We start from the raw sequence: 16,129 nt of genomic DNA on the forward strand, positions 1-16,129 counted from the left end.
GATCCTGTTGCCATAGGGTACTTGAGTCCATGCCAGTGATTTGGCTATAAGTAATTCTACAAAACTTAAAAAATTGTAATTCAAAATTTTAAGTGACCATAAAACATAGGACAATAAACTCTATGAAGAATACTAAGCCTAAAAGTGACTGCAACATATCCAATTAAATTGGTAAAGTGTAATTCCAAAATCTGCCTAGTTAAAGAGTCAGAATTAGGAATTGAACCAGTTATGATTAATTGACCATAACTTGAGTTCCAGAAATCCAAATGACATGATTCAAAAAAGAAAAACAAAGACAAGACATTGAGGAACAACTTCCATAAAGGAAGTATGGCTAAGCAGTAGCCATAAGGTGATTAAATTGATAAGTAAAGTTAAGGCACTAAAGCTGAACCTAAAGAAAGGTTCCCAAAACAAGCTATTTTATGGTAGAGTTTAACCCTAATATATTGCTAAACACTAAATTACATGAAATAGGTATGTGGGACCCACTTTTCCACTATAAAGTGACATGAAATTTCTAATAATTGATAATGCTTAATTGCCCAAAGTAAACCTAGACTTATGTATACAGTTTAGATCGATTGGTATATCAATTAGGGACTACAGATAGCAGTACTGCCTACATGGATAATTATTGATTGACAAAATATGTCTGATATGATTAATATAGGCTCTATACCTGCCCGTTGGCCATTGTGCCTAATTTTATTTCTGGCTTTAAAATCCTACCCGCTGGCCTTATGCCTGACATGATAGATGTATATTGGATAGACATATGACTGTCTAACCAGTATACTCTCATGTATCTAGCCTTATAGTCTGTTATAGGTTACTTAGGCATTGATATGATTTTAAAAGACTGAGAATGAAATAAATGAATAGATAAGATACTGATAATTAATTTATTTTCAAAGTGTAATAAAAAATGTAATAAAAATACAATTGACTGAGAGTTATGAAATTCTACCTAGAATTATTATTTTAATTATACAGTTATTTTTCTTTAAAGTTATGCACCACTAAGCAATTCGCTTAGCGCGTTGATTTTTCATCGCGTAGGTACTGACACAGCCACAGCAGCAGTCGCAGCAGTAGTGTCCTGGCAGAGATTTGATCAGATCTGACAGTGTCTGCTAATCACCTTAGCAGAGTAGTTTTAGTAGGGCCCATGTATATTTAGTTTTGCATTTTGTTCATTGCACTTAAATAAATGATGTAAATCTTTTTGAGATATGTAATTCAATTTTGATATTGTAAATAAATTGTAATTATATTTTAGATTGTAAATAAAGTTGTGAACTTTTATATATAAACTTCCATATGAATGAATGAATGAAAAATATATTTTCTTGAAATTGTATAAGCAGAAATGATAGGATATGACATGATGTATATGTAAATATGAGATAGATATAAAATTGTTTTTAACAGGTGAATAGTGAAACTCGTTAGATACTAATAAAAAAGAGGAGGCTCTGCCTGGGTATCCACAGAAACGATTTGTGATAAAAAAAAAAAATTTACCACATGTTTTCTATGAAGTATAAAATTAACAATGGACAGGACAAGATAAGATAAGATAGGGTGCTCCGGCACCGAATGTGGCACGCTTTACTCGGCTACACTATAGATGGGTAAGGGGTATCACATAAGCAATTTCAAGCTTTCAAAGCTTGATTTCATCCCATGAACCCTAACAATAACCCATAAAAAACTCTTAATTGACCCTAGAAGAGAAGAATTGAAGGGAGAAATTGAAGAAGAAATTGAAGATTGAAAAGCTCCATTAGAGGTAGGTGATTCCAAGCTTATTTTTTTGTATAATTGGTTAAGTTTAAGTTGAATAAGTAGAAATTAACATAAGAAAATAAGAAATCATGCATGATTGAGAAGCCATGGATTTCAGCCAGCCATGGTATAGTGAGGATTTGTTGTGTTTTAATCCAATTAAACATGCGTTCAACCTTAAATGAGTAAGAATAAGTGGTTAGTATGTTTGAATTTGCATGAATTAGGGAATTAGGAAATTAGGGTTCTTGGAGATTAGGGTTTTAGGAGAAATTTGGGCATTTTGAGAATTGATGACCAATTAATGTGTAAGATGCTCAATTTTGGTCTTTATGGTGTTTTGAATTATGAATTGATGATTGGAATTGAGTTGAGTTGTGGATATGAAATAGTTGAATTCTGGACAGCCTGACCTCTATTCATTTAACAGGTTATAAGTTGAATTGTGTTACTCCAATTGATGTGAGGTCAATTAGAAATAAAATTAGGGTCATAATGCCATAATTTTGATGGAGAAACCTTGCTCAAAAAGTGACCATAAGTTAGTCTAAAATTAGGTTGAATCAGAAATTGGTACCCTGATTCTGGGCAGAATTGACTATATAAACAGTATATGTTCAAATGGTCATAACTTTTTATAGAGAGGTCCAAATGATTTGATTTTTAAACCATTGGAAAGCTTAGACATAGTAGAGAACAACTTTCATGAAGAATAGAAACCCGAATTCTGACCATAACCTAGTTAAATTACTAACCAAAATTAGGTCACCAAAACTGCTAGAACCAAAAACTTGCCCAGAAAATATGGAATTGACCAATCCAGCCAGTTATGGTAAAAATGCTATAACTTGAGCTAAAAAACTCCAAATGAAGTGATTCAAAAAGGGAATTAAACTAGACAAATTAAGGAACAACTTTGATGAAGAAATTTTAGCCAAATTTCTACTGTAGATTAGTCTAATAGAACAGTACCTAAGTGACTATATCTGAAATTTTGAAATTTCATCTAATAGGCCTTAAATTGTAATTGGCAATCAATGCCAACAAATTTGTGACCTAAAATGTGGTATGACCATGTGTTTAGAAATGGTATACCTATTAATTATCAAGAAAGTCAATATTTTATATGAATAGTCAAGTGAATAGTAACCACAAATATACCAAATGTACAAAACTCAACCCTTAGGAGAAATTATGAGTAAAATTAAATAGGCAAAAATTTAATTATTGGATTTAGTATTAGAAATGGTTTGAATGGGTATTGAAACACTTTCAAATTATGTGATTCAGTTGAAAAGAAGCCCTCCAAGGAAGGAGGAAGAGGGGACTAAGTCAAGGCAAACATAAGAGGTTTGTGCACAATAATTTTAATTCTTTGTTTTCTACTTGAAAATCAATTTGAATAAATGTTATGAATAAATTGTGATTATTTTGGCTTTGAGAATTTTAATTGAAAAATAGTGTGTTGCCCACTTTGTAAATGAGAAATTTGAAATGAATTATGATTTGTGATTGATATGAAATATTTGAATTATGTGATTTAAATGTGATTTAGAAATCACACTTGGCGTGACAGTTCCATTGTGTTCTTTCTCTATTTATGGAGTTGAGATTGATTTTATTCTTCCCTCTTTGGCTTGCCAGTTTGAAGTTGAGATCAGATGAGTACTCATACAGCTAGTTAGCCACCTCCCTCATTAATTTCGGTTAGTGTGATTGTAGATTACTTTGTCGTAGTGTACAACACAACATTGATCATAAAATTTTGTGTCATGACCTAAGTTGCGTATTTATTGGCAACACCATGGTTTACAATTTATTTTGATAAATTGTTATTAAAAATCTTGACAACAATTTTGTGAACTGTGATTGTGAAAATTTTAGCTTCTTATTATTAATGAATGATTATATTTTTAATGGCTTTAGAAATTATTATTGTGCACCACTGAGTAAAATTACTCAGTGATGACTTTTTCTTACTGTCGCAGATAGGAAGAAGGATAAAACAGTAGAGTGAGCTGCTAAAGTTGCAGGACAAAAATCTATTTTTGGGTTTTGTACAGGTATAACACTTTATACTCAACTCAACTCAACTCAAGCTAAGCCTTTATCCCAAAAATTTGGGGTATAACACTTTATACCTTTGTAAATTTCTTTTGATGTAAATTTTTGTTCATATGTATCTATTGAACTAGATAAGCAATTGTACAATTAAAATTGTAATAATAATATTTTGTTCTCTCCTTTTGGAATTGCAAAAATTTGGGGGTATAACACTTTATACCTTTGTAAATTTCTTTTGATGTAAATTTTTATTCATATGTATCTATTGAACTAGATGAGCAATTGTACAATTAAAATTGTAATAATAATATTTTGTTCTCTCCTTTTGGAATTGCAAATTTTATATTTGAATTACACTAAATTAAATGAGATTGAGATTGTTTGAAAATGTGTTGGATTGTGTTGACCTTAAATGGAGTTGTGGGTATTTATATGCATATTGGAATGTTTTTAATAGGTTTTGAAAAACTGTTTTTTCCATTTTTAGCTGGCACTCTGCCAAAATTTTTGTAAAATTTTCGCAACACTGAATTAATTAAAAATTATAGCTTATCTTACAACTTCAATTAAAGGCTTTTAATAATTATTTAATATTACTTTACATTTTAAAATGATTGAAAATTGATTTAAAATCCCTTGTAATAGATTTAATGGGTTATCGGTAGGCGAAGTTTGATAATTCATTAGATATACTACAGGATCATGCTATGCCTTACGAAGGAGTAAAGTGTGACACATGCAGCATATATAGTGGCAAAATCCTCATTATCAGCATACAACTCTTTAACAAACTCAAATAAGTAACTTGGAATCAAGAGTGTTGAGAAGAGAATGCCTGCGTGAAAGAGCATTCGCCACTACATTCTCCTTGCCATGCTTATACTGGATCACATATGGGAATGATTCAATGAATTTCATCCACCTTGCATATCTTTTGTTCGACTTGCCTTGCGCCTTGATATGCTTCAAGGACTCATGATCCGAATGAATGATGAACTCCCTTGGCCAAAGATAGTGTTGCCCAGTCTCTAAAGCTCTCACCAAGGCATAAGGCTCCTTGTCATAGGTGGAGTAATTCAATGCCACCCACTAAGCTTCTCACTGAAATAGGTTATCAGTCTCCTTTCCTGCATAAGAACAGCACTAATACGTTTCCCAGAAGCATCACATTTTGTAACACCCCCTACTCGGTCTTCAGTGTAACTAAGTAAGGCGTGCTACATTAGGTGTCGGAGTACCCTATCTTATCTTACTTTATCCCTTTAAAAAATTTGAACTCGTTATATTTTAAAATAAATTAAGATTCATAGGAGAAACTGACAGAATTTCCCCTAATTTATTATTGTTTGGCGTGTCTCGCTATTTATCTGTTTAAAAATCTCATATAAATTTTCAATAAAATAATACATGATCTCATCATCATCAACTCACATTCATTTCTTCCAACTAACATTCATGTGTATCCATTCATGCGCAATTCATATATCAAAATTTTCAAATTTCATTAATTTACATGATTTACAAACTAATTATATAAATTCATAATTTATAAGATATAAAAATTAATTATATATAAAAGAGCTAATTTATTAATTTACATCATATATATATTAAATACATTTTTATAACTTACATTACATTACAACATGATAATTATTTACAAAATACAAAATATATTAGTATGACCTATATGGGCCCTATCTACATGCATTGCTGAGGAGATGACAAACTTGGCCACTTTGCAGATCCGGACTCCAAAATCCCAGTCTAATATCCACTGGGCTTTGTCTTCAGTACCTACGCAAGGAAACAATCCATCGCGCTAAGCATTTCTGCTTAGTGGTGCAATAATACAATAAGAAATAATATACAAATAAAAATAAAAATAAAAACTAATTCATGTAATCAAAAATTATTTTGATTTCATATAGAATTTTAATACTAAATATGTTTTATCATTCTTAACATTCTTTGGAAGTGCTTATCTCTTAATTTCATAATAATATATATATATTATACAAAATTAATTAAAATATTAAAACTTATATTCATAGTATTATAGAAGATGTATTTGTAATATTTATTTAAGTTAAATTTATTTTACTAATCTTTTTATCGCTTTATTTCACATTTTCTTATGTTTTAGATAATTTCATAATAAATAAAATTTTATAGCTAATCTAGTTCATTTCAAGTATTTCTTACTCAATTATTTAATTTCTAATATTATTAATTCCTAATATTCTTAACTTATTTCACTTCCTAAGTAACCTATGACAGGCTGACTAAATTGGATAAGCAGGTCCTTGGCACTGGACACCGTGGTGTCTCAGGCCGTCATACCATAGGACGTAAAATTTCAACCACGTATGCAATTAATATAGTTGACACAGGGCACCGCAGTGCCTTGGGCCATCATACCATGGGACGTGAATACGCAAAACGTCAACCACGTATGCAATCAATATGGCTAAGAAGCCATGATAACAAATAGTCGGGCATACAAGCCATAAATAAGGGCATAAAGCGATAAATATAAGTATAAAGCCTTACACAGTACTGCTCAAATAATCCCCTATTGACATGCCAATCTATTTAATCTGACACACGTGTCTAGGCAATACGTGGGCACATTAGTACCATTAAGTGTTTATATGTTTTATTATTTCATTATATCTAATTATAATTTATAGTATTTTAATTTTATTCATAGTAGAAACATAAATCTCCAAATCTTAATTTTTACATACTTTATGCATTCATCATACCATTCATGTTAATTGCAATTCACATCAATCGATTTTTATGTACCATTTGTACATCGAAATATTTTCCTTTCTCTCATAATAATAACATTTAGCCCCTTCACCCATCTATGTGATTCATTTAATTATTACAATATTTATATAAATTATCATTAACATTATTACCTCTTATGTACTAATTATTGTACAAGGTATTATTATCCTATTTGTAATAGAGACATAAGTCTTAATAATAACTTCATCTCATTTATACCTTTTAACAATTCATTCATGTTAATTACTTTTCATATTGTATTACTTATATATTATGAGTTCCATGTGTGATGGGAATACAAATTCTAACTATCTATTCACATAATTTAAGTGTTCATTAAGTCATTTAGGTGAATTACCATTACTATTCCAAGTAATCCATGAACATTTCATGGATTTCAAACTTCATACCTTAATTTTCTCTAGCAATTTAGTTCTTACATTTTGTGTCATTGTATTTACTATTTATATTACTATTCATGTAAATTTTGACTATTTAATAAATAATAGGATTACTAATTCTAAATTCATAATAATACTACATTTTAGGTTATACACTTGTTAGCACTAGTTGCCAATTACAATTCAAAGTTCCCTAGATGTATTTCCAAAATTTTAGTTTCGATCACTTAAATTTACTATTCCATTGGACCTATCTACAGGGGGAATTTGACTAAACTTCCTTCATCAAAGTTGTTCCTTAATATCTCTACTTTAATTCCCTTTTTGAATCACTCCATTTAGAGTTTTGTAGCTCAAGTTATGAAATTTTTACTATAACTGGCCGGATTGGTCATTGTCCAGAATTTATGGGCAATTCTGGTTCTGGCATTTTTGATGAGCTAATTTTGGTTAGCAATTTGATTAGGTTAAGGTCAGAATTTGGGTTTCTATTCTTCATAAAAGTTGTTCTACTATGTCTAAGCTTTCCATAGGTTCAAAAATCAACTCAATTGGAGCTTCCTAGAGTGAGTTATGACTAATTTACAAAGTACTTTTCATTTGGTCATTTTCCTGGATTCTAGAATTTCACTTCCAGATTCCAGCTCCAATTCCAACCTCTTCCAGCCATTTCTAGGTCAAGTATCCTACATGAAAATTGTAGTATTATGTCTTAGGTTTATTTTGCATTTGGTTTCACCTCAATTGAATTTACCTAGCTCAAGTTATAAGCAAATCAAACTACTGGACTCAAGCTGTCTAGATTCTGTCTCAATACACAACATTGCTCCTATTCAATTGTTTGGTCATCTCATTGATACATATCAACAATTGTGTGCCAAATTGACTAAATTTAGGCATAATTACATTAATTATATCATAACAATTAAAATCCCTAATTTTAGCAAACCCTAAATCAACTTGCATAAACTTTAAATTCCAAGAGAATTTCTAGCGCTAACCTTATTCCTTAGCTTCAATCAAGCTCAAATCACCCTTCAATTAGCTTAAACTTCACTTCTCCTTGTTGAACCACTTCTTGGCTGAATTTTCTTGCTTTCTAAACTCCTAAATTTTTGTAATTTCTTAGGAGTTTTCTTCAATTCAAGGTTGAATTTTGTGGTTTCTATTGATTTCCTAAAGAAATTATGTGAGAAGCCTATGGTTTTAAGCTAAATTTTGGGTGTTAATGGAGGAAAGTGTAAGAAAGAGAGAGAAAAAGAGCAATGGACGAGACTTTGATGAAGATGAAGGCTGAAATTTCAGCTCAATAATAGACATATATATTAAATAAATGTTTAATGGCAATATTGTAAATAAGTGGAATGGCAATTTTGTAATTATTTTGAAGTTTATAAACATTATAATTTGACTTTTCAATCATTATTTTTAATTTTCATAATCTCAATTAATTAAATTAATCTAGCTTTATTAAATTAATAATCCTCATTTTTGGTCAATATTGGACCCTAAAATTTAATTGACCAAATTTTGCTCTTACCGGGTTTATGTCTGTCTCTTCCATAATACCCGATAACTCCTTATCTTCCCTTACTTTGTGCTTATTTCTTTTCATTTTCTTGACTTATAAATTCATAGAAATTCCTTTAATTAAGTCCTAAATAATTATTTCACAGGGTTCCCCATGGTTTAGGGTTGCCAACTGTCTTCATAGTCGCTTCTCGTTAGGGTTGCCCATTGCCGGAGTTTCGACTCATTTAACCTATCTCCACTTCATTTCTTTTAATTTTTCTTTAATTTTTTTTGTCATTATTTAGGTTATTTATGACTCCTTACTCTAGTTTAAGTCTGGTTCTAAACATTCTAACTGTCTAAATAGACGTTAGTCATCGGAACAGTAGAATATGTAGACTTCCTAAAACGAGGATGTCACACATTCAATGTCAAAAGCTTTAATAAAGTCAGGCAAAATCAATAAAGGTGCCAAACACAATTTTTCTTTCAACAAATTAAATGCATGTTCTTGTTCCTCACCCCAAACAAATGCAACATTCTTCTTAACTAACTCATTCAATGGTGTTATTAGTATGCTAGAGTTCTGAATAAATCTCCTATAGAAATTAGCTAGCCCATGAAAACTCCTAACTTTAGATGCATTCCTAGGAGTAGGCCACTCTTTTACGGCTTTGATCTTTTCCTCATTTACCTTTACTTCTTTCGCACTCACAACAAAACCTAAAAAGACAATTTTTTCTATGCAAAAAGAAATTTCTTAACATTTGCATGCAACTTCTCTTTTCTCAACACGTTAAAAATAAGTCGTGTAATGCCCTCACTTTAGGTAGTCTATATATTCTACTCTTACGACAACTAATGTTTGTTCAGATAGTTAGAATGTCTGGAACTACACTCAAACTAGAGTGAGGAGGTATAAATTGACTGAATAAATACTAAGAAAAATCAAAGAAAAATAAAACAAGCAAAGTGCAATTCGGTTAAATAAGCCGATGCCACAGCGATGGGTGACCGTACTGGGAAGTGACTGCGAAGACAGTTGCTGATCCTAGATCCACGAGAAACCCTAAGAGATAATTTTGGGACTTAACTAAAGGTCTAATGAGGCATAAATGACATTAAAAATGTCAAAGAAAATTCAAGAAAGTTAGTTAATCGCTATAGATTAAAAATAACCCGATGAGCTTAATAAAGGGCATTTTAGTCATTTCACCCTCAGAGTGAAATTTTGACCTAAATGTCAATTAAAATGAGAGAGATTAAAATATATAAAATAAAGTAAATCATGAATTATATAATGGAAAAAGGAAAAAGAAAAGAAAAGAAAGAAAATAAAAAAGTAAATGAATTATGAGGTAAGCATGACCTAATGGTGATGTAATTAAAAAGAGTAACCAATTAAATGTTAACAAATATTTATAAGAGAAAAGAAGAGATAAAATGAGAAAAAATTAACATAAAAAGCAACTCATCTTCTTCTTACTTTCATCATGGCCGAACCATTATCCTCCCAAGCTCCTCCAATTTTTTTTTTCTCTTTTCAAGCTTGATTTCCCATCCTTTCTCACCATAAAACCCTAGACTCCATTTACTAAAAATCATCCCTACACTATAAGGAAGATTGTGATTGTCAAGAAGTGAAGAAAAATTTGAGTTTCACAAGTCCAAGAAGTGCTCACAAAAGGTTAGTGCATTAAACACATTTCTTTCCTTCTCTAAGTATGATTAGTATGGTAAATTGAAGTAAATTTCCATGAAATTAAAATGAATACCATGAGTAAGGGAAACCCTAATTTTGGCAGCCATGGAAAGTGTGATGAATTGATGGTTTTGAATTAGTTAGTGATGTTGATTGATGAACTTATATACATTAGAAGTTGAATTGCTTTGAGGATGCTTATGATTGAAACTTTAAGTTAGGGTTTTGACCTAACTTTGGGGCTTTGGTGTTATTACTTGAAATTGGTGTTGTTGAGACTATTTGTTGACTATTAGAAGTTCCATGTATGTCAAATGAAGTTTGAGAGTTGGAGGAATTGAAATTGAGAGTGCAATTTCTCTTGCAGGAAATTCGGACCTTTGAGTCCAGTGAGGTTTTTGAACCACAAATAGAGTTGTGTTGCTCCAATTGGTATGAGGCTAATTGGAGATGAAACTAAGGTCATAATGCCCCATTTTTCATGAAGAAACCATATCCAAAAACTGTCCCTAACCTAGCCTAAAATTGACTTGAATCCGGTTAACCCTAATTTTGACCTGGAAAAAAAAAAAGACCAAATGAACAGTAAATGTTCAAATGGCCATAACTCACACTAGGAAGGTCAGAATGACCTAATTCTTGAACCATTGGAAATGTTAGACATAAGAGTACATTTTTCATGAGTAACATAGAACCCAGATCTGCCTCTAACCAAGTCAAATTGTTAGTACAAATTAGATCAACAAAGCTGTCTAGAATCAATCTGCCCAGAATTTGTTGGACTTAGGCTCACCCGACTAGTTTTGGAAAAAATATCATAACTTAGTCTACAAAATTGAAAAAGCAATGAAACTGGTGCCAAAAGTTTTATAAGACATAGATCTACAATATTGATGTTTTGACCATAACCCAGAACCCAAGGGAACTAAGTCAAATTGTTAGAATAATTTAGTAGACCAAATCCTGGAATTTGCCTCAACTACCACCTGACCCCAGAACAGAATTTATATCATAACTTTCAATAGGAAATCCCAAATGGGATGATCTAAACTTTTTTGGAAACCTAAGAGATAGGACTTCAACTTTGATTTAGAAAATTTTCTCAAAATTTGAGTGTAAGAACCCTAAAATAAGAGTCAAAACCACTGATCTGAACCTGGAATCTTGTAGACACAGGGCACCTGAGTCTAGGCCAGTTAATTTGGTATAATTAATTCTACAAGATCTGAAAAATTGTAATTCAAAATTTCGAGTAATCATAAGATATAGAGTAACAACTTCTATGAAGAACATTGGGTCTAAAAGTGGCTGTAACATGTCCAAATAATTAGGAAAAAATTGACTCCAGAATCTGCCTGGTTCTGGAACTTGAGTGAGTTAAGGAACCAGTTTTGGTTATTTGACCATAACTTGAGTTCTAAAACTCCAAATGACATAATTCAAAAAAGGAAAACAAAGACAAAACATAGAGAGACAACTTCCATGGAGGAAGTGTAGCCAAACAGTGGCCACATCTTAGCCAAATTGCTAGGAGAATATAAGATACCAAATCTGAACCCAAAGAAAGGTTCAAAATATTATTTGATACATGACATGTAAATTACCTATATGAATTGCTAAATGCATAAGTTATATGAAAATGAAGGGAGAACCTATTTTCCCACTATAAATTGACATGAAACTACTATAAAGCACTAATAGTGCATGACATGAAATGATAAGATCATAAGTAATTAATAATACTAATTTGCCCAAAGTATACCTAGACTTATTTATGTAGCATGGATTGATTGGTATACCAATTAGGGACTACAGATTGCAGTACTGTCCACAGGAATAATCATTGATAGATAATATATGTCTGATATAATTGTTCTACAGGTTTCATGCTTGCCCGTTGGCCATTGTGCTTAATTTTATTTCTAGTTTTATGCCTGCCCGCTGGCCTTGTGCTAGATATGACAAATGTATACACGATAGGCATACAGATGTCTAACTTGTATACCCCTGTGTATCCAGTTTTTATAATCTGTTATAGGTTACTTGGGCACAGATATCAGTAATACACCTTAAATTTAAATAATTACATGAAGAGATCACAAATAAGAGTAATAAGACTGCACATGGAATAAATGAACAGAAAAGATCCTGATTAACTTAATTTGCTACCAAAGTTCTATAAACATGTAAAAGACTATAAACTCATGAAATCTATATTTCCTTATAAAGTTATACGTGAAATAAATATTTCAATTATTTAGTTATTTTTATTTCAATTTATGCACCACTAAGCGTTATACTTGGCGCTTTGGTTTTTCCATCGCGTAGGTACAAGAGATCACCAACAGCTGCAGTAGAGCTTAGACAGGGCTTTGATCAGATCTGCTGTAGTGTAGATTGTCACCTCATACTTTTTTTTTGGTAGGGCTCATGTATAGTTAAATTTTGCATTTTGGGTATTGTATGTAATTAAATGATGTAAATCATTTTGTGACTGTAAATAGATATGTAAATATTGTATTTGACTTTATACGAATGAAATAAAGTATTTTATTTATTTGAAATGATTATGAGTATTATGATCACATGAAATGAATATAGACTGTTTAACAGGTAAATAAGGAAACCCACCATGCACCAATAAAACAGAGGAGACCTTGTCTGGGTCTCCACAAAAATAAAATGTGATAAGAAAAGAAAAAAAAGAAATTTCTACACGTAAGATAATATAATTAAATAGACAATTAAATTGATATTGTACATGACAAGATAGGATAGGGTGCTCCGGCACCGAATGTAGCACATCTTGCTCGACTACAATGTAGACGGATGAGGGGTGTTATAAGTCTTAAGTAATGCATTTGCTCATCTATATTCTTACTATACACAAGAATGTCATCAAAGTAGACAACCATAAATTTCCCTACGAAAGATCTCAAAACATGGTTCATAAGTCTCATAAATGTGCTAGGGGCATTTGTGAGCTCAAATGGCATCACCAACCACTCATACAAACCATATTTATTCTTAAAAGCGATTTTTCATTTATCTCCTAATTTCATACGAATCTGGTGGTAACCACTCCTAAGATCTATCTTAGAGAAAATGCATGCACCATTCAGCTCATCTAACATGTCATTAAGTCTAGGTATGGGATGTCGATATTTTATCATTATCTTATTGATGGCACAACAATCAACACACATGTGGTATGTCCCATCCTTCTTTGGTACCAACAGAACCAGTACTGCACATGGGCTCATACTCTCTCTAACATGACCCTTAGTCAATAGCTCCTCTACCTTCCTCTGCAGCTCTTTGGTCTCCTCTAGACTACTCCTGTATGCAAGATGGTTTAGAAGATATGCTCCAGGTATGAAGTCCATCTAATGCTCAATGCCTCTGATGGGTGGAAGTCCAAGAGGCATCTCATCTGGGAATACATCTTCATACTCCTGCAAAAGAGAACAAGCAACACTAGGAAGAGATGGGTCAAGGTTAGTCATAGTCAATAAAGATTCCCTATACATAAGTAAACATAATAGTCTACCACTATACAAGGACTCTTTCACTTCTCTCCACTTAACATATGAATTTGTTTTTCTCTCTTTGCTCACCATTTGCCCGGAACCTTCTGTCTTTCCTTTTTCTTTTCCCTCCTTCTTATTTTCTCTCTTCTCACTTTTATTGCCTTCTTTTGGTTCAACCACTCTAGCTTTTTCACTCCCCTCATTTTTCTCACCCCATGATCTTCTAATGTGAAGTTGGACTTCAAGAACTTAAGATAGGGTTAAAGGGTTCAAGGTGACCTTTTGGCCATCCTTAGAACAGGAACAAGTGTTCCTTCGACCATCATGCAAAACTTCCTTATCGAATTACCATGGTCTTCCAAGAAGTAGATGTGTAACTTGCATAGGCACCACATCACAAAGCACCTCATCTTGGTACTTGCTTATTGAGAAAGGAATCACTACTTACTTGGTAACCTTGACCTTCCCACAAGAGTTCAACCATTGCAAACCACATGGCCTAGGATGCTTCAAGGTAGCTAAGCCCAACTTTTCCACCGTTAAAGTGCTAGCCACATGGTAATAACTCCCACCATCCACAATCACACTGGACACCTTTTCTCCCACATGGCACCTAGTATGGAAAATGTTCTCCCTTTGCTCTAAATCCCCATTATCAACTAATTCAGCTTATATAGTCAAAGTGCACATAGTGATCAAGGTGCAAGCCAGATCCACATCCTCAAACTGATGCTCATCCTCATCATCCTCTTCATTATGCACATTCGGCTCACTCTTATCATCTTCACTCTCTAACTCTCCATATTCGATCAAGATTATAACTCTTTTGTTAGGACACTATGAAGCTATATGTCCATTCCCACATACCTTAAACACTTGATGTCCCTAGCTCTATTAGTGGTGTTTGAAGCTACTGAAGTGACATTCTTTTCTTTCCCTTCCACCTTCTCCTTTCCCTTCCACTCCTCCTTCTTGGATTTATGAATAAACTTATCTTCTGTAGCCTTCTCACTATTCAACTTCCATGAAGGCTTAGGAGTTTAATAGGTTGCACTACCATGCTTAGCCAAATTCTTCTTCATAAGCTGTTTCTCAACCTTCATGGCCATGGACACTATTTCATTCACATCCATGTAGTGGTGCAACTCCACTATATTGGCTATGTCTTGATTCAGCCCACTAAGAAATCTAGCCATGGTAATTTATGAATCCTCTTCAATAATAGCTCTAATCATGGCAATCACTATAGCTTTGTGGTAGTTTTCAACACTTTTGGACCCTTGAACCAACCTTTACAACCTTTGGTGAAGCTCCCTATAGTAATGTGGAGGCACAAACCTATCCCTCAATAAATTTTTCATCTCCTCCCATGATTTGACCATTCGACCCCCATTCCTCCTTCCCCTAGATTGCAACTGGTCCCACCACATAATAGCATATTCCTTAAATTTAACGGCTGCAAACTTCACTTTCTTATATTCTGAATAATGGTGACATTAAAAAATTAATTCTACTTGCCTTTCCCACTCTAAATACACATCATGATTATTCTCATCATAGAATGGTGGTATCTTCATTTTAATGCTCTCTATATTCCCATCAACTATGTCTCTCTTTCTCTTCCATAACCATGACCATCTCTCTCTCCAAAGTCATCTCTTCTCCATTGCTCTCTCCTAGGTACCCTACAATTCCTTCTACCTCTCATCCCTCTCCCCCTAGGATGTGGTGGCTGAATTCCTCTCCCACTTGCTTGAGAGGTATGGCCATCAAAATCATCATCTCCCCACTCTTCCTCATGTTGGTCATTTCCCCAATCCGCTCTATCATGTTCCCTCCTATCTCTCCTATTTTCCCTAATATGAATTCCCAAATTCCCTTTTTTATCTTGCCTCACATCACTTGATCTCCTCTCACTTTCCCTTTCTCTGAAACTATTCATCATGCCTTTCTAACTTGTCCCTTACATCTCTCATCAAGGCAAACATCCTTTTAAATTGTTGCTTTATTGTTTGCTCTCTCAACGAATTACTAGCTTCCTTATTCCTCCCTTCACTTCTCTTCCTACTACTTTCTGCTTCATTGCTTTCTTATGACATGGTTTAAGCTGCAAAGAAACAAAGTTAGCAATAAAAATCCGTCACTTCACTCCCTTATATGTTTACTCTTGAGAAGGTTCAATCCACTCATGTCTAGCACAACTGGCTTTTACCCTTTTGCTATGCTCACAACACTCAAGCCTTTTTCCTCTCAATATGCTCAATCCAAGGTTCCCTTGGAACTCAAATTTGTCAACACAAGAAATTCATAAACATTGTCCAATATTG

This window comes from Hevea brasiliensis, chromosome 3, assembly GCF_030052815.1.
Source record: "Hevea brasiliensis isolate MT/VB/25A 57/8 chromosome 3, ASM3005281v1, whole genome shotgun sequence".
NCBI lineage: Eukaryota > Viridiplantae > Streptophyta > Magnoliopsida > Malpighiales > Euphorbiaceae > Hevea > Hevea brasiliensis.